This window comes from Lissotriton vulgaris, chromosome 3_1 (assembly GCF_964263255.1).
Source record: "Lissotriton vulgaris chromosome 3_1, aLisVul1.2, whole genome shotgun sequence".
Classification (NCBI taxonomy): Eukaryota; Metazoa; Chordata; class Amphibia; order Caudata; family Salamandridae; genus Lissotriton; species Lissotriton vulgaris.
The window spans coordinates 457,657,487-457,683,173 of record NC_141689.1 but is presented as its reverse complement, the minus strand read 5'-3'; positions in this window follow the sequence as shown (position 1 = coordinate 457,683,173).

The following is a 25,687-nucleotide window of genomic DNA, read 5'->3' as shown; positions in this document are numbered from 1 at the left end:
ACTGCATTCCCGGTAGTCTTATTGTGGGACAGTTTATGGTAGTTTTCTGTTATCTCTGTGACGCTGATCTGGTTCTCTGGCCCTCCCTGATCCCTTTGTTCCTTTCTGGTAGTCAGTGGGGGTTGTGGGGTTTGTGTCGGTCTCTGCATGTGGTCAGGGTTCATCCATGTTGCTGCACACTTTGGCTTTCCCCTTGTGTGTTGTATTTGTAGCTTTTATAGTGTATTTTCCCATAAGACGCATGGTATTTGCAGGCCTGTTGCTGGTTTTTGCTGCTTTTTGTACTGCAATTGGGCTCTTCACCTGATTTTTTGCATTCACATTTTTGTGGTGTGACATTGATTTCTACATGGACATTTGATGCGTTATCTGGAGGCTATCGCATGGTACTGCCGTTTTGAGAAGGCTTGGTTAACACAGCATAATTTTCCCGCGATAGACTGCAATGTTGGAAGTTCCACGAAAATCAGTGGTCCAAACTTGGATCCTATTCAGTCAGGCTGGACTATTCCAATATTCTTTATTTGGGTGTACCATAATACCTAATACACTGGCTCCAAATAGCGCAGAACACTGCAATCCACCTTCCGTTTAATCTGCCCAAATGTGCTTCGGTGTCACACTATCGTAAATAATTGCATTGTCTGCTGATGAGGAAAAGGATTATTTTTAAAGCTTTAACCATTGCGCACCAAGCCTTTTATAAGGCGGGCCCCAAGTACCTGACCAACAGGATGCAAGCCTGCTAGGGGCTTGATCTCACAGGATGCCCAGCTGTTATGCGTTCCACCAATCAAGAAAAAGAATCTGAGCAACTCTGCCTGTTCTGTCTTGGTGGCTATGCACTGGAATGAGCTCCCTCTCCAACTTGGATGCATCTCAGACAAAACCATCTTTTATATACAGCTAAAAACCCACCTTTTCAACCCATGCATCTGGGTTTTCCCTGTCTCTTTTTGCCTCAGCGCCGGTACACTCCCACAGTAGCCAGTTTAGATATTCTTTCATTCATTCGAGTGCTTTATATAATGTAATTGATGCCCCTTCTATGCTTTGTAAATAATGTGTACCTACATCCAAATTAATGTACTCAGGGGCATATTTATGAGCCCCTTGCACCAGTTTTTCACCGCCGTTACGTCACTTTTAATGACGCAGCGGTGGAGTAAATGATGCGGCATGTTGCTCCATATTTATGTAGTGACGCACCTAGGCAGATGCATCACTTTGTAAGCCCCTGCGCTAAATTATACCTGCGTCAGGTATAATGTATGCAGGGCGGGCATTCCCCCGCAAGAAAGGGTCGTATGAGTGGCGCAGCAAAATCTATGAGATTTTGCAGCGCCACTTCTAGGACGCCAACACATCACAACCTAATGCCTGCCTCATGGCAGGCGTAAGGGTGACGCAGGCTTGCCAAATGTGAAAAGAACATTGCTGGAGTTGCGACGGGCTTCCAATACAAATCCAGCAATGCGCCACTTTTTGCGCTGACAGATACGTCAGTTATACTGCATCATTGGTTTCGCAAGGAGGGCACACTGAGAAGTGACGCCCCGCTGCTTTCACGCAGCGTTGCACCACTTCTCGTAAATGAGGGCCTAAGTTGCTGGGCCACTGTCTCAGTAAGCAAAATTCAGAGGGCAATAGGTTAACTATTCTTTCCTCGGAGTATGATTTAATAGTTGACGTGCATATTTCACGGAGATTAAACAGCACTAGGGGGTTCAAAATACTATTTTCACAAAATCTCGGCAAAATCCATCATTTTGTGCTGCACTTTAGTCCAAAATGAGCCCTGTCATCAATTTCTAATGCAATGAAGCATTTAAGACAAGCACTGCGAAAAAGAAGCTACTTGCATTCTGTTGTTTCTGTGCACTGGTGTAAAACATTTATTACACATTATTGTCATTCTCTGTAACTTTTGTATGCAAATGTAGCGTAATTATACTAAGTAGCTAATGGCGTAATTTTAGGAATTTTGCATACTAAGCATAACCCGAAAGACCTACAAATATGCAAATAAGCCAGCGTGATTTAGATTTCACCACGGCCTAAACACTATCTATAGTTATATTAAAACAACAGTGCGACTGAGTTAGTAGTTTGGTGAATGCATCGATATGGACCAAGGTCAAAAAAGTGGGCTCTAGGTCAATGTAGGTGTGGCTCGTAGAGGTTTGATTTTGTGGCGATGAACAGTCTTCATTGGACCATCTCGGGCGTGCTTCTTCATGCAGGACATTCTTCACGAGTGCAGAAATATAGTAAAGCCTTTCATGGTGCCGCCTCAGTATAAAAAATATCTCAAGCAATTTTTAGAGTTTGGTGAAAATTGCACATCAATTTAAAAGAAACAATTCTTAAAGGTAGAGAAAGTGACAATAGAAATGTTAAATTTATTCTAGAATATTTTTCCCATAAACCTAAACAAAATGTAATGTAGTGCATTAGTACAGGAAACGCCTTCAATTAATTTACTCATCTGCATGACCTGTCAGATATATCTATGATAAATTAATCGTACTATGCATTGCTGTGTAGAAAAACTAGAACGGTTCAACAACTCATGGAATAAAGTGGTGATGGCCCATGGTCCGTCCACTTCCTCTCTGAAGCTACCACAGCCCAGGTAGAATTTTTTGATCCATAACTGATGGCAACATTATACCATGCATTTTTTAAGTGTATTAGAAAGCTGTTTTCGCTCAGGGATGAGCAAAGGAAAGGGATGTCCCAATTAACAAGCCTGGGAATATAAATGAGTTCCTGCAAATTGTTTCTGTCCCCGGAGATGAATTCCTTTGAAATATTTCATTGCAGAAACGTAACTATAAGTAGATTAAGTGTTGCTTTGTACTTGATTGAAGCTCTCTTTGTAATGTAGTATGTATGACTTGTCTGTGAGCAGCAAAATATATTTGTACAAATTACCATTTAAAAGTGAATAATGAAAGATTATGTAAATTCCTCAGTTTGATATAGCAATATTTGCAGTCGTTTTTCAGCTGTTTTTCGCTGACAAATTAAGTGTACATGAATGCAGCCTAACCTCTTTTCATTTATGATTTCTGCAACACAGACCAAGAGAGGTAAAGAGCCACAAATCCTGAAAGAGCACAACAGTGTGGATACTGTCATTATACAGATCTTAATAATTTTAAAATGCATGTTTAAAATGCCTCCGATGTAAGGCTGTGTATACTATTCACTCATGCTTCATGTGTCAAAGCAGAGTTTCGGAGAGTGTGGGATTGGCAGAGAGTTGTTTCTGTTGTGATCCTACGTGAGAAGCATTTTGGTGTTTTGTGGTGGCCTGAGAGGTGCGCTTAAATTGACATGGGATCAGTGCACCGGGGTTTGATAAAGGAGAGGAGGTGTAAGAGATATCCCCGCTAAATAAAATTACAATTACCTGGCAGACATCATTTATTCTGCTGGTCTGATGTTATGCTTTATGGTTTTTAATATACTAGAGAAAACGTTTTCTTGGATAATCTGTGTTGAAGGTAGTCGTGTTGGTTAGCAGGTGGACTGAAATATATACGCAGCTCTGTAGCACCAATTTAGCTAGAGGGGCAGCAGGGTGCTCCGTGCACATATACTAACAATGTTTTTTTCATAGAACGCACAGTAATACATATGGCAACATGTGCAGTTAAGAGATGCTAATAAGCGTATACATTGATGCCAAATGGGCACCACAGAATTGAAAGGTGCCAACCTGGGAAGAAGCTAAGCAATATTTTAATATGGCTGAGATACCCGCCACCCCCTCTCAACACAATCCCCAAAAGGAAGGGAAACCGGAAACTGTTCTTAAAGTTTTTGGATGTGGGATGGAGTGACCATCCCGGCCGTATTTATTAAAACAAAAAATTAAAACATTAAACGTTTTCATGTTATGTACAATTTCATTATCACATTACGATGTTTGGCTAACCTTAACATAATCTCTAATACAGAGGTTCTCCTAGCCGAACTAGCATCCTACAAAACATTCTCTAAGAACACTGAAATTGTACATCCTAACGTTTAAGGGCCAACGGCAAGGTCATAACCGGTGTCAAGATCCCTAACCAGACTTACCCCTCCCACTTAGGAGGGGCGATGGCACAGGGGCTTACCACAAGTGCAACTACTAACAATTTCCCTTGACTTGACGGGGGCACTTAAGACTCGACGCCATTTAAAGGTCGTTCGAACACTTGTGTGTGGTATCTAGAAGGTATCGTTGACCTCTCCCCACCCCACACAACTTACCGCATCTGCCGTCGCAGATGACACTAGCCCCGGGAAATTCCCCAGGAGGGGGCTGTAACCCCTCCTACAAAGGAAGGGGCCTTGACCGCCTTTCCTTTACTTCCGGCGACCCGCCCTTAGACGGGACCGCCTCCCCACTGAGGGGCCAATGGCCACCTCTCCCGAGCGCTCCCATCCGTGTTGGGTGACGCCCACTCATAGGGATCTACCAATTAGTGCTCACCGATCATGACCTTACCGCCTACCAAAAATAAATACGACAGTTCTTCAACCTATGAAAACATTGGTCGCTACGACCGAAGGAACATGCTAAAAATGCAACATCACATCAAATCACTTTAATCGTAACAACCTAAACGATATTCACCATCTTTATTAACCACAAACTGATACTGTTATAGCCTGTAAACGAAACGGAAAAACAAACTTATCAATTCACTTTATTGCACAACAACTTTGCTGTCCTCAGGGGCTGGTGGGTGGGTCAAAATTGGCTCTTCGTTCCGTCCCGAGCTCACGTGTAGCGAGGAGGTGCAGCTTCGGAGCACAAGAACAAGAGGACGTCTTCTGGTCTTGCGCCTTCTTTTATCCGTCTTCAGGGCGGGCGAAAACCCGCCCCTGCCCGCCCCGGGGGCGTGGCTGGCTGCGTCGGTGTCTAGGCCAGCCCACTCTAGGGCGGGAAAAGGCGCGCCCCGGCTACGCCGCTTCGGGCATACCAGCCGAGACGCGCCTCCCGCCCAAAAATGGCTTCCCGGGGGGATCGAGGCACTCATCCATACTTTCGGGGGGACCGAGTGGTCGCCCCTTTCCAGAGGTCTAGATTTCAACTGCTCCTGGTAGGCGGAAGGAAGCCAACATTTCATAGCAGAATCTCATGCCCAACAGCATTTCATTGAAAGCTCTATAAAGTTCTAGAAGTTCTCTGCCTAGTCCAAACCCAGTTCCCCTGCTGTCTCAGCGTTTACACGGCTCTCAAATCAAGCCAGAGGCCTTTGATCCATAACAATTGTAGCCAACAGGTGCCATTTCCTGTTCTAGACAACACCCGTTGGGAATCTAAGAAAAAACAGTTTCAGCCAGCAAAGTGATTGAATTTGTGGGCAACTACATTGCACATCCACGCAGGAAAAGCAAATTATTTTCTTGCCTCATTCATCTAAGATTTCTGTCTGTGGGCGCTTTAGACACATTTTATGTAAAAAATCAAAATACTATGCACCACTTCAAGGCTGGCCACAATGCCCCTAGCTTGACTTCCTGATTTGTTCCACTTGGTCAAGCCTGTTTACCAATACCATAAGAGTTACTATGAATTAGAAAAAGAAGGACGTGAAGCTCTGCAGAATAGGAAAAATCAAACTACATCCCACTACTTTCAGGTTGTTCGCAATGGCGTGAGCTAACATTTCTGATTATCAGGCATTTAGGCCCTGCCTCTTGACAATTACCATTTTAGAGATATGACTTTCTTTATCAGAATTACAAGGTGAATTACATTGGGCAAACGCAATTAGCAACTTTATAAAATCTGAACATTGACAGGAGGTGTTTTGGTTACAGAGGAGTTAATTGGGTACTGGTTGGGGGGTGAAATCCTAATCAAGTATCAACCGCAATTCTAAGGGGGAAGTCATAAACAATCCCTAAATTAACCACTACTCAATCCTCGGGTTGCTTGGCACTAGCAGTCCGGCCGAATTTATAGGCAGAGTGTTACAAGGCCCCATAACAGATTTAGTCAGTGGAGCCCGCGATATTCAGTTTTTAGTAAGAATAGCATCAAATGGCATAACGCACCAACTGTAGACATCTGGTTGCCCCTGACAAGTACAAAAGATACAAGTACAGGCTGACCATGATTGAGCATGGCCTTGCAACAGGGACAGAGCTAGGCTTCCTGAGCAGCAGAGTACCTTCAGTCCTGGTTTGCAGAATTTTGCAAAGATTGATGTCGAAGATGTGCCATGCAGCCAAAGCGATGCTGTGCTTCAAAAGTGTGGTGAGGTCCTGAATCGTCGTTGAGGTTCCTGTCAATGAGGGCTTTTGATGTGAAGTCCAGCATCAAGGATGTACCATGCAGTTGGGGCTGTCAGCTACAGTGAGCTGTGATGTGGAGTCTGGTGTACTCATTGAGGATACTGTCGAAAAGGGTTGTGAGGGCCTACACAAAGGATGCATTTCGCAGGGGCAGTTCCGATCCAAACAAAGGCTGCGATGTGATGTAGGTCTTTGCGGTGGTTCCGGTCCACACAGTAGCTGTGATGCATTGGTTCAGCCTGGGTTGTGCCATGTAGCAGAGGAGATGCTGGTTCTACAGAGGCTGCAGAGCACCTTCAGCCCACGTCCAAGGGTCCAGGACTGGCGTTGCATCACTTGCAGGGTAGACTTATGGATGGCAGAGTCCAGGTGCAGGTGCAAAGTTGGAAGCATGTTGTTCCCCTGAGGATTCAGGAGGCGAACCAACTCGCCCTTGAGGTAACTCTGGGTTGTGGGTTCCAGAGACGCAGGTCCATTCCTTCTCATCAAGGCAATAGGGCAGTAGGCAACAGGTGAGCACAGATGGAGTGGCAGTCCTTCAGCAGTACAGCAGTTCTTCTGCCTGGCAGGGATCCACAATTCCAGAAATGTATTGAAGTGGTGGTTGTCTGAGGGCCAGTATTTATACCTAATAGTTCCTTGGAAGTGGGGAGGAAGCTTCTTGAGGTTTTCCCTTGAATTCCCCAGGCATCCTGCCTTCCCTGTCCTGGCTCTAGACTAAATACCGGGGTATGCAGCCCCCTGTGTGGAGGCAGGACACAGCCTATTCAGGTGTATATTTGGCTGGGTCCAGCTCTGTCCACTCATCTTGTCAGTGATGGCTCACTCAGGCACACCTAAGTTATCTATTGTGGTTGGCTGTCTAGGAGGAAAACACAAACCCCAACTGTCAGCCACATCCGGTCAAGTGACCCAGGTACAGTCTACAGTTCTTAAAAAAGCAACAATAAGGAAACGCATAGTACAACGTCAACATCAATCTAGAATCTGAAGTAGTATTGAACATGCACCCCTAGTGGAACATTATAAACAACAAAATCATTTTGAAAAGGATATGTTATGGTGGGTCATTGATGTTGTAAAACCCTCCAAAAGATCAACATACATTAACTGTGTCCGCACAATAAAAGAAAACACTGGACTGTAGGACTGACAATATCACATAATCGAAGACAAATCTTAGCTTATATGCGCTAGTCGCCTTCTTTGTCTGCAAATTCCGTTCAGTCCGTTAATGATCGGCAAATTATGTATTATATGTAACCAAATTTTACTACCCTGTGACTTTCTGTGTCTGTACATTCCATCCTGTCCATTAATGATCTGCAGATAGTGTACAGCCTACTGTAAAGTGTTATGTACTATATGTATTTATGTGTGTTTATACAGTTTCATTCATCAAATGCTGTCACATTTCAACTATCTGTGCTTGATGTAGTGCTTTTAACTAGCTGTATACACTACCGTAAAATTTTACATCATCTATTTGCTATACATATAATTCAATATATTAATAATTGTTATATAATATCGTCGACTTAGTTACCTGTTAATATTGTACGCTTTATGTAGTATTTTACTCCTCTTTGTTCAAGATGACCAACATGCAATCTGATTGTGTTTAAATGTCTATCTCTATGAGCTTTGAATGTGGTACTGCCGATATGTAGAATATTGATTTGAATGTATTAACAATATGGAAGGGGGGCGTGGTCTGATATGATGGCGGACTAGACGCGCATCGCTGAATCTCTTGTCAGTGAAATAATACGACAGTATCCTGTACGGTACAAAGCGCAGCAATTGAGTGCATCCTGACTCTCTTTGCCCTTCCACAAACTTACTGACCTAGATTGCCTGTCGACCCTGCTCTGGTGGTGCTCGGAGAGGGACCGAAGAGAGTGGTGGAGCTGTGCAAGAGCCAGCAACCATCTTTGCATTGCTTCAGAGGACCTTGACATCCGCTGGTCTGAGAGAATCTGGACCCTGGTGTGGGCTGCGCGGATGGCTTGCCCACTTTGTCACGACTGGGATAAGCGTCCTCCGCGCCATGAAGGAGCTCAGAGGTCGGAGCACCCGTAGACATCTTCTGGTTGAGTGAGTGCTGGCCCCAGAGTGCTGAGGCGGAAGGTGCAGCAGATCTTCAGACGAAGCCCCCATGGTGAGGCGCGGTATCCGAGGTGAGGTCGGTGGACTGGGCCTCACAAAAGATATATGCATTGTGTCCCCACAGGGGGGCAGTCACGTCGAGCAGTGCGGGGGAACGGCCAACTGGCACACTAATTATTAGAGGCCTAGACCTTGCTGATGAGCCAAGACACTTCCGAGGTCTACGCCTTATAAAACCTGCTCCTGGTGGGGATTGGGCCTAAACTGCCCTGCTGGGGTTGAAGAGACCCTCATGGCTGGATGGAGCTGAGGTTGTGACGCTGCCCCGGGCTGAGTGGACACAGTTGGAGATATCCTTACACCCTTTCCCGGCTCCACACCACAGTTACGGGTGTGCCGCTAAACGGACGCAGCACCGTGGGGTGCACTAAAGTAGGGGGACCCGCCCTGCCTCTACAACGAGCTGCAGTTCAGGCAAGACAACACCCTCGCTGGGTCCTAGCAAATAGGACTTCTGGTGCTCATGGCGGGCTGAGAGGCTGTATTCATTAAGACACACTTCTGTTCTTTGCGCCTTTCTGGGGGTGAACTTAGCTCCCTGAAGGAAACATTACTACATTTACAAGACTCCTAGTGGGGTACATAGTTATCAACCCCTAGAGGGTATGAAAGCCCAACTGTTACAGCCCTGGGCGGCCTGCTGGTGATCACCGGAGGTTTCAGAATTGTCACGGTTGAGGGGCTGCCGCAGTGTAGACAACGCAACAGCCCCAGTTACCAGATTGGATTGATGACTATCTGTGCAGAGGTCAAGGCGCACAATGGTGAAAGAGAAAGGTAACTAGGTGGCGCAAGCCAACAAGAATTCCCAGTATGCATTACCGTTGGATTCTGGGGCACAAACGGCGGAATGACCATGCGTGTGGAGGCTGTCCCGGAGAAAGACGACCACGCTCCCTCCATAGTGGATGTACTGTTGGCTATACATACCAAAAGGGACGAAATGATCAACAAAATTGATGCTGTCGCTATTGATGTGAACTTGCTCCGCTGCAACCTCAGGAAGGTTTCTGACAGGGTCACTACAAAGGAACACACAGTAGAAACACTGCAGATGGATCTGTCCGGCCTGCGTGATAGAGTGATCGATCTTCAGAAATGAGTGGTATGCTTGGGCGATCGTGCAGAGGGACCGTCTGCAGAGCTGTTCCTGGAGGACTGGCTGGTTGCAGTACTGGCACCAAAAAAACTCTCCAAGTTTTTTTACTGTGGAACAGGCACACAGGGCTTTGGTGCCGCTGCCCCCCATAGCGGTCATAGCTCGGTTCCTTAACTTCTGTGTTAGGGATGGTATCCTGCAGCTCACCAGTACTCGAGGTCCGTTAATGTATGAAGGCCACCAAATGTCTATATTTCCAGACTACACAGTTTACTATTTCCAGCAAAGTTTAAGGTCGAATACAATGGGAAGGCAATGTTCTTTTTTCAGCAACAAAGGTGTGCGACTTGTTGGACTCCAGTGGACCCTCCGGTGCTTGCCTAGTTCCTCTTACAGCAACGCCTTGAAAAACTGGTTCGGTGGACAAACAGGCACCAGATGGAGGCGCTCCCCATGCAAGATGGTGGCAGAAACACAAGTATTGTACGGATCAAGGTATTTCCCGATGGAACGCTGCAGGCTATGGATATTTTGCGGATTCAGGGGCGACCTCGCTGGTATGGCCCCAAACCGGTAATTCTGCAGACAACACAGACGCTTAGTGATTTCTTGAACTTGAGATGCAGTGCTGCGCAGTCCGAGGAGCCAATGCCAGTAAATGTGTATGTCCGGTAAGATTGTTCCAACTGAGTGGTGATGAAGGGACAATCTGATTAAATGGACATGATTACTTATTGAAAGATTTAGATAACCTGACGGAGACTGCCCCCTGGAGGCTGATACCTGGGTGAGGAGCTTGAGGCTCGTCCGCGCACCACTCTGGCTAGCCAGCCACTATTGTAGGGTAGGGTATTGTAGGGTAGGGTAGGGTAGGTCAAAATGATTGTTTTGCCCCAGTGTTTATATGCCCTACAACACTCCCTGTATGTGATCCCGCAATCCTGCTTTCATACACTGGACAGCTCAAGGATATACCTGTTATGGAGACAAAACATAAAAAGAGTGTGGCTTACCACTCTTCAAAGGACGAGGGAAAAGGGTGGATTAGAAATGCCGCACCTTGAGTTTTATTACATGGCCTCCCAACATCAGCACGCAGTTCATTGGCTAGACACTGAGGGAAATTGGGAAAATAATTGCAGGCGGGCACACTTTGGCATGGCTGTGGATGATGGGTGGGGCAACCCCCAAACATTACCCATACATTATACACCATGTGGCAACTGTGTGGGAGAATGTGGTGAAAAGAGTAGTACAACATTCCCTATATGCTCCCGACATGCCACTCTGGGAGATACGCCCCTTTGCAAGTATAGCCGATTCTCTGTCAATCTGACACTGGAAAGACGGTGGCTGCCAGACACTGGGTGACTTCTATTTAAGCTGTAGGTTTTTGACTGGACAAGAAGCTCAAGAGACTTTTAACCATGGACCAGGCAAATTCCTCCAATATGAGAAAAGTTGTAGAGTAGCACAGGAGCTTTTGCCGAGCTTCCCCGAGCAACCCGCCACTACTAGTACCTTAAAAGTCCTGTTATATATGGCAGGGGTAGAGAGGTTAATCTCTCATCTCTATAGGGCATTTAGCGATGATTTGCCGGAAGAGACTTTAAAAATCCAACAGAGGTGGGATGCGCTATTAGATGAACCCCTCGAGCCAACTGAGTGGAAGGAGGTACACGAAGGAGTGCAAAATGTTAGCACAAACAACCGATTTAAGCTTCTCCAATATAATGTAATACACCAAGTATATTTCACATCATGCACGATCAGCAACATTTTCGCACTGTGTAAAGATGAATGTCCTAGATGTCACCAACACGGGGCTGATTTTCTTCATACGATATGGTCCTGTGGACTGCTGCATTCCTTCTGAGACCGGGTCATTTCAGAACTTCGGGAGGTTACTGGGGTGGCGAGCATTAGTGGCATCAAGCAGATGTTACTGGGAGTTTTACCAGCACCTAAAGTGAAAAAACTCACAAGAAGACTAACCAATAATGGATTAGTACTAGGTTGACAATGGGTATATATTGCATGGATGAGTCCCAGACCACCCAAACATGCAGATTGGAGACGGGATGTATGTGAGTGGGCGACAGCAGAGTTGGTGAGAATGAAACTAACCAGACAGGACACTAAAGCTGAAGTAGATATTCTAGCATGGTCCACCATGCTGATAGCAATGTAAGGGAACCAAGTATCTCCATCCCAGGGCACCACGATGACACTGATCTCTGGCAGTGATCCATAGGATTGGAGAGGAATTTTGGCTATAAGTGATTATTCATTGATGGGAATTTTATGTGACAAAGAGTAATAACCTGTATACCAGAATCTGAAATGAAGGAAGGACGGGGAGGGGGGCAAGGGAGGGTGGGTTTACATTAATGTTGTTGAATATGTTTTAGTTTCAGAAACGTGACAATGTTTTGATACACTGAATATACTCTGCGTCAATATACCTTGCAAAAATGGATGTAAAACAGCTATTGAAAAACTGCCAATAAAATATCTTACAAAAAAATACAACATGCAAATAGAGGGCAATTTAATTTACTAGATATGTACATTGTTTATTCGTTATATATTTTTTGTTTTTTAATCTAAGACCTCTTTGTCTTTCAGTATTCTACAGATCACGAGGTTGCTCTTTACACTCACCTAGTTGTCTAACACTTTTCTTTTGGCTGCGACCATGTCCCTTTAGAACCATCTTCATTTCTGGTGTGGTGTTTGGCTTCCAATATTCTGTGGAAACTTAACGGGGATCGCTGACTGTGACTGTGACACCATTCGCTAAGTAAGATGTTCTTTTTTCTCCTTGGTAAAGAGAAGGACTAACGCTTCATGTGGAGTATATGTCAAGTGCTTTTGCAACATTTATTTTATCACTATTTTACAGATAATATGTTGCGATGTACCTTACGGGACACCTCTCATGCGCCCTAAATTCAAGCATCTTGTTCTATTCTCATGTTGCCGTTTTGTGAGCTTTGACATATCTATTGTTTGTATTGTTTTTCGTGATCACCTAGTGTGGTGCCCTATGTATTATAATCAAGGTTGACCTTTAGAATTAGTTTTCTTTTGTTTGGTATACTATACTTCCGGAGTATATTGAGGAGCGGCTTTTTTCATCTCCGATGAACTGAAGGTGCCTGTTACAAAGTATTACCTATGAGGATAAGGGTTTCCCAAGCCTTTATATATTCTCTGGTTCAAACTTCGATTCAATGCCCCAAACGTAGTTTACTTGGTCTCTTATAGCCATTACAGAAAATCCACTCAGCTCCTTTTAATGTTTCATGTTACTGTGGCAATGGGCTGTTAAATGATACTGTTATTTACTTTGTGTTCCTTTTTGAGTCCTCTACATACGTTGATGTGGGCTAATTGAACAAGAAGTCCCTGTACATCTTTTATCTTACTTTCAGATCCAGCAATTTTCTACAATAATTCCTTTCCTTAAAATGACTTTGTCCTTTGCCCTAGTAAGTTTTTAAACTGTATATGATCAATTCTTTTGGTTCTTTATGGTATCTTAACTCAGCTCCCTAATATTACACTATTACTTTATTTTTTGGTCGCATTCTTCGGGTCTATTCACAACATGCTCAGCTTAGACTCCCTAACCTACCTATCACTTTTTCTGGGTGTATACTCTTTTTCCAAATTTAAATCTGATTGTTGATGTGTTGTCCGTCTTTGAATTTTGAGTTTTAGAAGGGATCACTGATCTTCATTTGAAACATCCTGCCAGATAATTGTCTCATTAAGTCGATTGAGACTTACAGGTCAATGCTCTAACCCATTTCCTTTAAGTTTCTGTTAAGATCAAAATCTGGGAGATGTTTTTCCTCTGCCTAAGACATTCTCCAAATTATATATTCATAGGAATGGCGTACTGTATATTGATAACAAGCATAACCTAACCCCTTAGAATGTCTTTTCTGTTCTATTACAAATTTGATAGGAAGCTAAATCTTGATCTGCAGATTGTGTTTTAGTGATTTGGTGGAAATCCGTTTGGTAGATTTTGAGAAATAAAGGTACACAAATTTTGCATATCTGGCCATTGGGTCGAGGGACTCTCACACAAGTCTTGCCAGAGCACAAATTTAAAAAAAGAGTGTTGTGATTGGTTCAGTGAGCTTTTATCCCTGGGGCCATCCTATTAGCTCAGGAGTCAAACTCCCATTGGAGGGAGCGCCCTGATTGAATGCCAGCAACATGAGAAAAATATTGCTGGCAGTAATTACTGGACATGGAGACAACATCCCCTGCCCTGTAGTTAAGAAAACGGTATAAGAGAGCTAAGTGGGGATGCCCTGTCCCTCTAGTGCCCATGAGATGGACCCAGAGGGACATCCCTGGGGCTAAATAAAAAAAAACTATCTGCAGTTTTTACCTTGATCCCGCAGTACTCCTGCGGGATTGAGACAAAAAAAAAGAATAAATGGCCACCACCATGGTGGGGCGATGACGTCCATGGTGAGGCGATGAGATCCTTTGTGTCCTGCGGACCTCAGGACACAAGTGGACATCATCCTCCATGCAACAGTGTGCCAGAAGCAGCGTTTGCGGCATGGTGTAAAATGGGGCATGGCCTCGGAACACCGTTCTGCAACGCAAGTCTGTGGCGCTTACTGGAGGTACCTGGTGGGCTAGTTGGCCCCCAGGGACCCTCAGGATTCATGGGGACTTAATCCCCCAACTTACAATGCATCAGGGGGTGCGTTTGCACAGTGGTGCAGGGAGGGGACGGGCCTGATATAACAAGTTAGCAATCCTGCTGTGTGGGACTTACTGGAGTTAATAAAAGGGGTAATTGGCCCCTAAGGTTGACGTTGTGGCTAACTACCACTCCTGTTACCTCCAGCAAATCCCACACAGTGGTATTGCTAAAAGGTGTTTAGAGGCCACGCTCACCTTTCTCCACCACTCTGAAAATGCAACTGCAATGTTATAGTTAGAAATCAGCATTTAAAAACCTTTGAAATCCACTGAAAAAACCATAGGTTTCAGGGATGTTATAGTTAGAAAATAGCATTTAAAAAACCTTTGAAATTCACTGAAAAAATCATAGGTTTCAGGCACGTTATAATCAGAAGTTAGCATTCAAAAAACCTTAGAAATTCACTGAAAAAAACATAGGTTTCAGTAACTTTATAGTGAGTTGGATATTTTACTCATCCAAAACCAGAGAAATGTAGCTGTTATAGTTAGTTCAACTAACTATACCTAACCCCCCCGCAATGTACTGCTGATGATGTCACATATTACATCATTCATGACATGGTCAGTGACATCACTGATGACATCTCAAATGATATCAGTGATGACATCATCCACATTAAAATCTGATGCACCTCTTCACACCCTAATATAATCCTTGATACACCCACTCTAAAATACAGACTACCATTTTCGAAACCATAAACACACCAATACCAGTTACTACATATGCACTCACTGATTCCTAGGTCTACCCACACATTCACTCATTCACCCATACAGTCACTTATACATGCAGTTACTCATCAATATAACATTATCATATGCACTCATACACCTAGACAGACATTCACACACCGCCACTCATCCAGAGTTACTCACACACCTAGTCAGTCATGCAAGGAATCAATCATACTTCGATTTACTTACCTATACAGTTATATGCTCACATCACCTCACTTAATAATGCAGATACTAATGCATACTTACTCTCTTATACAATTACTGATACAAGTACACACTCATCCATACAGCCACTCACACAATCACTGACTCCCACATATAGTCATTTATATACTCCAACTCTTACTTACACTGACTTTTACATATGTAGTTACTTGGACATGTACCACTGAGCCATCCATTCACTCACCAACATACCCATACACACACTCACCCAACCATACAGCTGTTTCCACATGCACTCTTGAACCCAGACACCCAGTGAATCAACCATTCACACACCCATGCACAGAGTCACACACCTCCCACTCACCCACACACACACTCAGGCACCCATACAGATACTCAGGCAACAGGTCAAACACTCATATAGACACTCATGTAGCTACTCACCAACCCATGCAGTAGCTTACACAACAACAGACAGACTGATACAGACATTCACACATTTTAGTCACTAACCCATGCATTCAGTAAGACACATTTAATCACTCACTTATACAGTCAGTCACGCACCTACTAAATTCTACATCCAGACACTTATACACCAATTCATTCTTCAATACATGTTGACATATATCTAAAACATATTTAAACTTTATAGAGACACACAGTCACTGGATGATGTCATCAGTGATATCATCAGTGATGCCATTTGAGATGTCATCAGTGATGTCACTGACCATGTCATGAATGATAGAATATGTGATATCATCAGCAGTGCATTGCAGGAGCGCGAGTTATAGTTAGCTGATCTAAGTATAACAGCGGAATTTCTCTGGTTTTGTACGAGTGAAATGTCCAACTAATTATAACGTCCAATAAAAACCTATGATTTTTTAAGTGAATTTCCAAGTTTTTTTAAATTATAGATATATAAAATTGTAGTGTACATGAGTTAGTAGGCCTATTAGTTAGGACACAAATGTGTCTATTCCGACTGAAATCAGAAAAAAAGCTTCGTAAGATCCCATGCTAGATAGCTCCAGTAATTAGTGCTAGGGAACTATAGCAACCATAGGCATAGCAACCATATAGCTGAATTCATAGTCAATTCTGAAAACTAAAGAACTAGGAGAATACATGGCTTGTATGTTTCCCACCATGTACTCAAAATAGCCTTCAGCTATAAAAATGTGCCCACAAAAGCACAATTTTACACTCACGTGTCAGAAAGCCTCGCAATTTGTATACAATGGCAAATATGTTGCCATCTTTTATTTCCATGCTTCTTACAATTAAAAAGGTATCCCTCATGTGTGAGTGCGTATAATATACGGGGCAGAAAAAAACCCAATTTTCAGCTTCTTAGTCATTGCCCACCCAAAAAAAACCTTTCACAATAAAATCCTTCCAATCACATGACACTAAATGTATTTCAAAATGTGCCTTGATATGAATGAATCCTAGGCCTCCTGAGCCTAAAATGAGACTTTTGGTTAGACCTAATAAATACACAACTTTCCCTCATATACATTCTCTCCGAAAAAACATTGTACACCACATTTCGGTTGTTGGCTCAGTCTAGCACAAGTTTTTGGATAAGGTGTAGAATACATATATTGCTGTCACTTGACATGCATGGCAAGTGCATTGCAATATATTTTCCCTTTACGCATAAGCCATCAATACAGATATAAACATTGTCATCAATGTTTCTTTTTTCCCTATTTCCTTCACTGTAAACTCAGTTTTGGGTGTCTTTAAAAAGCATCATGGAATTTACAAAATGAACCTCTGTTTTTTATATCTTGTAAAAGTTTTAGAACTATATAGCCCATTGGCTTTACACTTGTTTCATTCAAAACATCTCGTAGGTGGAGGCTGTAATGTATTGATGATGTATGCTCTAGGACCCTTACGTTTCTGGCCAGACTCAAAACAGGAACTACGTAATATGGTGGGAGGTGTTAAGGTGTGGTTTATCAGAAGTGTGACGTTATCGTGCAGAGTGTGATTGTATGTTGGGGAATGAATTCCATAACTCAGCTCCGTGTGTTGTGTAGTTCATGCACATACTGCATGGCTAGGGAAGACGCTATAGAGACCACAAACCATAAAAAATATTCACTCTCATTTGTGAAGTTCAAATATAGTGATGAATTATAATTTTGTTCTCGTTTTGTCCGTTTTAGTAAACGGGCAAAAGGGAAATTATTACTGCAGACCTATTTCTGATGTCATTTTTATTAAAGACAAATACGTGCTTCATACGTGCTTTTTTGCCGAAAAATGTTTTCAATCTTTTCAGAACAAAGCACAAAATGCATTTTTTTCCGTTATATTCTATGGGCCTTTGAGAGTAAATCACACAATCAAGGTATAGATACAATCCTCAAGATTCTGAACAAGAAGCACTTAATTTGGTGTGCAAAACAGTTATGAAAGTTTAAACACAAATGGACACAAATGTTCTAATAAAAGGTCTCATCATTGAGAGGAACACGGAGAAAAAACAAATGGCAAGGGGTCTGAAAAACAAACATTTAGGGGCCTAATATTAAGTCGGGCGGATCGCCACCGCCCGCACGCCTTCATGGCGGTGGCTATCTGCCCGACACCAACCTCTGCCCGCATCCCATTTCCCCTGCCATATTAAGATTTTCACTGGTAGGCAATCCGCCCGATTGCCTACAGTGCGTAAAAGACATGCAATATGGTGGCAGTGCCTGAATATTACGATGATGGCGGTCCCATGCATTTCCATGGCGGAGACTCCGCCATGGAAAGGCATGCAGGAATGCCTTTGGGGGCCCGTTGTGGGCCCCCAGGGGATTGGGGGGTGGGTGGCTGCACTTGAAGGGTACCCATGGTACCCCATGACATTTGCATGCACAAGGTGGTAGGCACCACGCGGTGCCTTTCACGTGGTGCATGCAAATGCACAACGTGCCCTTTTAACTTTGTGGTGGGTGCTGGATACAGCACAGCCAACCACAATGTTAAATTTACAGGATGCGACCAACATGGTGGCAGTGGCATCCTAATTGGTGGTGCAGGAACGCCGCACCACTGGCAGTTTCTCCCAGCACCGCTAGGGTGGCGGGCGGACTGGAGTTCGCCTGCCATCCTAATAGACCCCCAAATGAGAAATTCTAAAATGATATGCTATGTTTTGAAAACAGGTGAAACAAAGCTAAGCGTCACACCACTACAAAAATACACATTACTAGAGTACTAGTTACAGAAATTGTTTAAACAAGCACTGTGGCTACAACTGGATTGCAGGCTACAGTACCATTTCAGATTTTGACTATTACAGTAAAATATGTAGAAACTATAGATAGATGTAAGTGCGGGATGGTGTACGAATTTGAGTTATTGTTTGCGGGGGCTCTAAGTCCTACTCAGGCAACAACCTCAATCCTTGTCAGGGTGAACCACACAAAAGTCCAGTGGCGGCTCAGGAGTGTTGTGGGGCAGTGAGGCAGGTGGGGGAGGGGCAGAGTGGTGGATAGTGGAGCCTGACATACGACGGGCAGGAGTAAGGTAAGAAAATAAATAAATACATCTATTTACCTTGAGCTCGCTGCATCCCCAACTCGGCGATGCAGCGAGCGTAAGGAAAACAATTTTATTTATTTATTTACATACCTTACTCCTGCCCGTCGTATGTCTCCCTCCCACCACCCCACCACACTCCCTCTGCAAGCCGCCACTGCAAAAGTCACTAAATTAACCTGTGCTTAACCCTCTGTATTTTGGCACAAAACCAGTCAGGCATAACTTAGAGGCAACATATAAAGCATCTAAGCAGCTTCTGTCAACTTTCTGCCTGTCCCATCTTGGAGTTGGGTTTCTCCAGGAGACTCAGAGAAGCGGAGCTGGTACTCACCAGCTTTCACCTGGCCTCTCTGGGCAGGGCGGGCTATAACTTATCTAATGGAGTGTTGAAGGTTTTAAAGACTAAGTGGGTCATTTTTATAGACGGCGGATCGCCACCGCCCCAGCCAGGTGGAGTTTAATTTCGGGGGCCCTTTGCAGGCCCCCAAGGGTTGAGGGGGTTGGGGTGCACTTGGGGGGTACCCATGGTACCCCCCTCCATTTACATGCACAATGTGGCAGGCATATATTGCATTGTGGTGGGGGCTGCTTACAGCACCGCCTGCCACAAAGCAATATATTTGTGATGCCCACGCCACGTGGTGGTGGCATCCTAATTTCCATTGCAGGATAATGCCCTCAGAATCCTCTCCAGGTTTTGATATTCCGCTCTGTTATTCCAAGTTGGAAGAGCACAGTTTTCTGTATTCCATTTTCCCAATCTGTTACGGCTCGTCTCACGTGATTTGCTGTGTCACTTGCTCTTTCCATGGGTTCACTATTGAAGGACGACCTTTCCTTCCTTTCACTGCATCGTAATGCAGCCACTGTATTTTTTAGCTTGTTCTGTGCTTTTTTAGACATATATTGTATTTCCTGATTTTCCTTCCTTAGAGAATTGTTATAATCTTCATTCTAGGTCTGTAAGCAACTTCCCTCTTTCTTGGCTCTCAGGATCATCCATATACAGTTTTTACCTGTCTGGAGGTTTTTGTGCCATTTGCTTTTTCTGTGGTTTGCATCCTTCCTTTTGGACACCTGTCTTTCACACGTTATCCATACTGTGTGGAGGCACAGTGGCTTCTAGAAGGAATCATACTTAACTCAGACACCCCAAAACCTGGAACTGGAACCATCGCCCGTGTCCAGCATCTGCCATCCTACTTGGCATTTCACTGGCCTTTAACCCTTTCGCTGCGGCGGCTATTCCGCCGCAGCGCTAAGTGGGCGGGGCGGCCGCTCGGCGCCCGCATGCTGGTGACAGAACCGGACCATCACCAGCCGCGGTTGAGCTGTGCTGGTGACGGAGCGGTTCCGTCATGACCCCCCCGCTCATTAAAACTGCCGTGCAGGCGCGGAATAAGCGCCTCGCAGGCGCGGCGGCCAGGCCATGACGGAACCGCTCCGTCATCAGCACAGCCCAACCGTAACTGATGACGGAGCGGTTCCGTCATCAGCAGGGTGGGGCTAAAAGGCATTCTACACACAATAGCATGTTTCATTAAATGTCTGATGAACAATCACTCATCCACTGCAACACTGTCAAAATCACATTGGATCCCTTTATTCACTTTCATCATCTTCAAGACTTAGTGCATTACTTAGGAGATTATCAGAAACTGGCACTGCTACTTATTTGGCCCAAAAGATATCCATCTTTGGGAGACTGCACATGACCCAGAGACAGGATCTTATTATGCGTGTTGCAAATAATACAAAAAGGCAAATAAATGAAGCCAGGCCTTCTCAGTCTACACTTCCAAGGTCTGCAGCAACCTCCTTCTCAACACAAAACCCCCTAACTACCCTCTAGTTCAGGGAACGCTTAAAGGTTTACCCTTCAAAGAATACTAAATTTTTGGACAGTAAACTTCTACACTTGACTGCCCTATCTTTGTACAGCACTCCAGTACTCAGTAAAAAAAACACATACATACATTCCCTCTGTACTCGTTCTATACATGACCTACCAGTCCCAAAGTGTTATCTATAAAAAAAGAGGCAATGTGTCAGATGTTGAATATCTCAATTGGTGAATTTGAACATGTGAGACATGAAATAAAGATATTATATTTACAGATAGAATTTCTGACATTGTAGTGTGCTTTGGCTACATGCTCACTGGAAGGCAAAATAATTCTCAAATGGTGCTAAGTCAAAATATCGATTTGGAAATGTCGACTTAAACAAATATCGAATTGGAAATATTTAGATTCAGAAATATTGACAGAAAGAATATCATGGTCAATAATATCGAATTTAAGGTAAGAAATATAATTAAAAAATATATAGATATCATTAGTATTGTTTGCAAAAATATAGATATTTCACTTTATATTTTAAATGTATGCGCTGTATGTTTTTTGTACAAGTATTGGTTGTTTTTTAATATATGTGTTAAATTTTTAGTAGTTATGAATTTTATTTTAATTACATTTTGCATTTCTTAGGACTGTATCGGGTTGCGGGTTTATGGGGGAATAGGTTGGGAAGTAAGTTAATCATAATAAATTAATGATTATTTTGTATTATTTTTTTATTTATTTAATTTAGATTTTATAGCATTGAATTATAATTAATTAATATTTGGTTGTTAATTAATATTAATTAATTGATCATTAATTATGATAATTGTGCAATTTTGTTAGGTGTGAGTTGTGGGGTTCATAGGGGTAAAGGGTGGGAAGTAATTTATGTTTAATTAATTAATAATTAGTTGTTAATTTATATTAAATAATAATAATACTTAATTTTAATTCTTTATTGAACAGAGCATCGTGAACATGTTAATCACAGAAGAAATTGAACACAGGGAAACATCCAAAGATCAACATATGGATAAAATCAGTTCATAAAAGCATAGAGTATGTGCGGAAATCCTTTTTCCTAAGGGGTTCACACCATTTACATAAATACCAATAGTAAAGCAGCTTTTACAAATATCTGTCATTCATTCTTGTAGAAATTCTTAAAGTGCTAGAGAATGAAAGTGCTAAAGTGCTGAAGTGCCAGAGTACTAAAGTGCTGAAATAACCCTGGAGTAAACCTGCAAACCCTCAAATTCAAAAGGACCTAAATTCCTTATCGGAATAAGACTACTAATCTATCTGAATTTCCAGACTCATAAAATGCTTCCAGATTTCATTAAACGTTTTGGAAACACCCACCCGCATCGCATAAGCTTCGTCAAAACCTCTACTTTGCTACATTTTGTTTAACCACTTCTCGTAAATGGGTGTTTCTGTCGATCTCCTGCTCTGAAGAATCAAAGAGCGGGGAACCAAGGAGGAGATGAAAAGAAAAGTCTCCTCTGCTTTTGTCGAATTTGCCCATTCTTTACTGATTCCAAAAAGGGCAGCCTCAGCCTCTGACTGGACCCTCTTCCTAATTGCCCTATTTAATTGATAATTATTTATGGACATTAAGTGATATTTCTAGGAGTGGGTTTGTAGGGTATATGGGTTAAAGGGTGTGAAGTCATGTATGTTTAACTAATTCATAATTTGTTGTTAATTAATATCAATTCAGTGAAAATTATATATGGAATTTGTGTCATTATTCTTAGGTGTGGGTTGTGGGGTTTATGGAGTAAAGGGTGGGAAATAATTTTTGTTTAATTATTAAAAATTAGTTGATCATTAATATTAAGTCATTAATTTATATTTAATTAGGGTATTTGTTTCTCCTTTTTGTGTGTGTGATGTTTTTTTATGAGGTAGTGTGTGGGATGTAAGTTAATTCTAATGAATTAATAATTATTTTGTATGTATTTAATTTAGATTTTATAGCATTAATTTTGAGAAGTAATTAATTATTAATTGGTTATTAATTAATATTAATTATTTGATAAATAATTATGATAATTGTTGGATTTTTTTCAGGTGCGGGTTTAGGATTGTTAGGGGTAAAGGGTGTGAAGTGATTTCTGTTTAATTAATTAATAATTATTTGTTAAATAATAATAATTAATTGAGAATTAAAAATGAAATTTGCGTAATAACTTTTAGGTGTGGGTTGTGGGGTTTATAGTGGTAAATGGTGGGAAGGTAATATTTTTTAATTAATAAAATATTATTTAATCATTAATATGAAGTCATTAATCCATCTTTAATTAGGGTATTTGTTTATATTTTTGGGGTGTGGGTTTTATTTTTATAGGGGTAGTGTAAGGGGAATTAATTAATTTTACTTACTTTATAATTAGTTTTTAAATACTATCAGTTTTATAATTGAAAATAAGTTTTAATTGTGTAATTAATTTATTAATTCATTATGTTAGTTGAGGAAGTACATTTTTTTTAACTTAAATGTGTGTTGCGAATTGTGTGGTGTTATAGAGTAATAAAAAATGTTTATTTGTTTGGAAATTGTTTTTATTGTATTTTATTTAATAGTTGTAGGTATTTGTTACATGAATTTAACATTTTACTATTTTTTAAATTCTATTTCAATATTGCATATATTTGTCTTTACATTTCTAACATACATATGTTTTTTAATTTCTTTTGTTTTTTAAATATTTTTATTGTTGTTTAAATTTTGTTTGTTTTTAATTTTGAACTGACTGGAGTGAAACTATACATTTTCACCCCTCCGCTATTTAACACTTTCCCTACTGTTGCATTCACTGGAGTGGGAATAGTAATTTTTACCCATCCGGCATCCAACACTTTCCCTACTGTTGCACTCACTGGAATGGGTTGTAATTTTTACCCATCTGCTATCCAACACTTTCCCTACTGTTGCACTCACTAGAGTGGGAATAGTAATTTTTACCCCTCCGCTATCCAACACTTTCCCTATTATTGCACTCACTGGAGTGGGAATAGTAATTTCTACCCCTCCGCTATCCAACACTTTTCCTACAGTTGCACTCACTGGAGTGGAAATAGTAATTTTAACCCCCTCCTCTATTCAGCACTTTTCCTACTGTTGCAGTCACTGGAGTTGGAATAGTAATTTTTACCCCTCCGCTATCCAACACTTTCCCTACTGTTGCACTCATTGGAGTGGGAATAGTAATTTCTACCCCTCCGCTATCCAACACTTTCCCTACTGTTGCACTTACTGGAGTGGGAACAGTAATTTGTACCCCTCCACTATCCAACACTTCGCCTACTGTTGCCCTTACTGGAGTGGGAAATGTAAGTTTGAACATTTTTGAATAGTTTAATGTTTTTATTTATAATAGTATGTTTTTTTATTAGAATTTATGTTATTGGTACATATATATATATGTGTAAAATTTTATATAACTTTAAAATTATAAAATAAATTGAAATTAGTAGTTCATTAATTGTTTTATAGGAAATGCATACGTTTTAATTACGTTTATTATATTTTTTTAAATTAGAATAAATCTAACGTATGTTTTATATTAATTTTATTTTTTGACATATTTAATATTATTTTATTGTATATATTACCTACTGGCGGTCGCCAGTAGGTATATATAGTTAGGATTTTTTTGAATAGGGATTTCTGAAAATTTTATGTTGAATAACTTTGGCGTGGATGGACGGAATTGGTTGAAATTTTAAGGAAAATGGCACATTTTGTTTCTGAGCATCCCCTGAAAGTTTGGGGGGGTTTCTTGAAGTGGGGGCCGAGAAAAAAGGGGGGTCCCAAAACGTGTTTTTAACATTGAGTTTTCCATAGGGCGGTTGGACTCACTTTTATCTCGAACGGTAGAATGGATTTCTATGAAACTTGGCAAAATTGTAGGGACTGGTAGTCCGATGTGCCTTTGGTAGGTCTCAAGATATGTGCTCTAGTGGATTTTGAGTAATTTAGGATCAAAAAAATATATATATCTATAAGCGCGCCCCGGTACGCGCACCGGAGAGCGCTCCGGGCGCGCTATGCGACTTGTGCGCAGAAAGCTGATTGGCTCTCGGGTGTCTGTAAACATTCTAAACAGTCCGGAGCAGCCGCCATCTTGTGTCTCGGTAGGATCGAGACACAAGAGGTGGCCAAAACAAAGGGGGAAATGACCATAAGGGGGCAGAGTAGATCCTCCCTGACCCCTAGGTTTGATGTGGGGGCTTTAAAAGGGCCCCACAGGGCAAAAAAAAAAAAAATTTTTTGAGGGGGGAGCGCCCGGTACGCGCACCGGGAAGCAGTCCGGGGAGCGTACTATGGGGAAAAAAGAATGATAGACTTGTCAAATATTGTATGTTTATTGATTGTTCTTTTTGTTGTTTTTTTTTAGTTTTTTTTATTTAAGTAGCAACATGTAGGTACCAATGAAGAGTCTAAAAATTAATATACACCGTCTCCTTTGTAGATATCTTGAAATGTTGTTTCAGAAGTTATTGTGGTATATGGAATTCATACCATAGTCTGTCAGGAAAGCAGAAACAATATGGAGGCAGGAGATGATAAAGAGATGTTAAATACACATTGGAGATAATATAGTTGGAGAAAGGAAGTAACTATGAGCAAACTTACTATGTAACACAAAAACGTTGCACAGTATATTTTAAGTCTCACTTTATATTATATCTTATTGGGTACTATTTCATAATTTTCATATATAAAAGAATAATGTCTCAAACAATTTTAACTTTTAAAATTTAAATTTATTGTTCTGATTTTTCAAAATCTAAAAGAATTTGTGACATTAATTCATCTGGTATGTCCTCCTTTTACTTCCATGATTCACATTCTTCAACACATTTAATTAATTCTTAGTCTACAGTGTCATCCAAAAAGTCTACTTCTTCTTTTTCTTCCTTAGGATTGTTTTCAATCTTAATTTGAAATGAAATAATATTTTCTTTTTGTTGTGCTTCCATTTTCTTGCTGTAAATTGCATAAAAAATAAATATATCAGTAGAGATAGGGCACTGTTGGGTTTAAGTTCAGACAGGT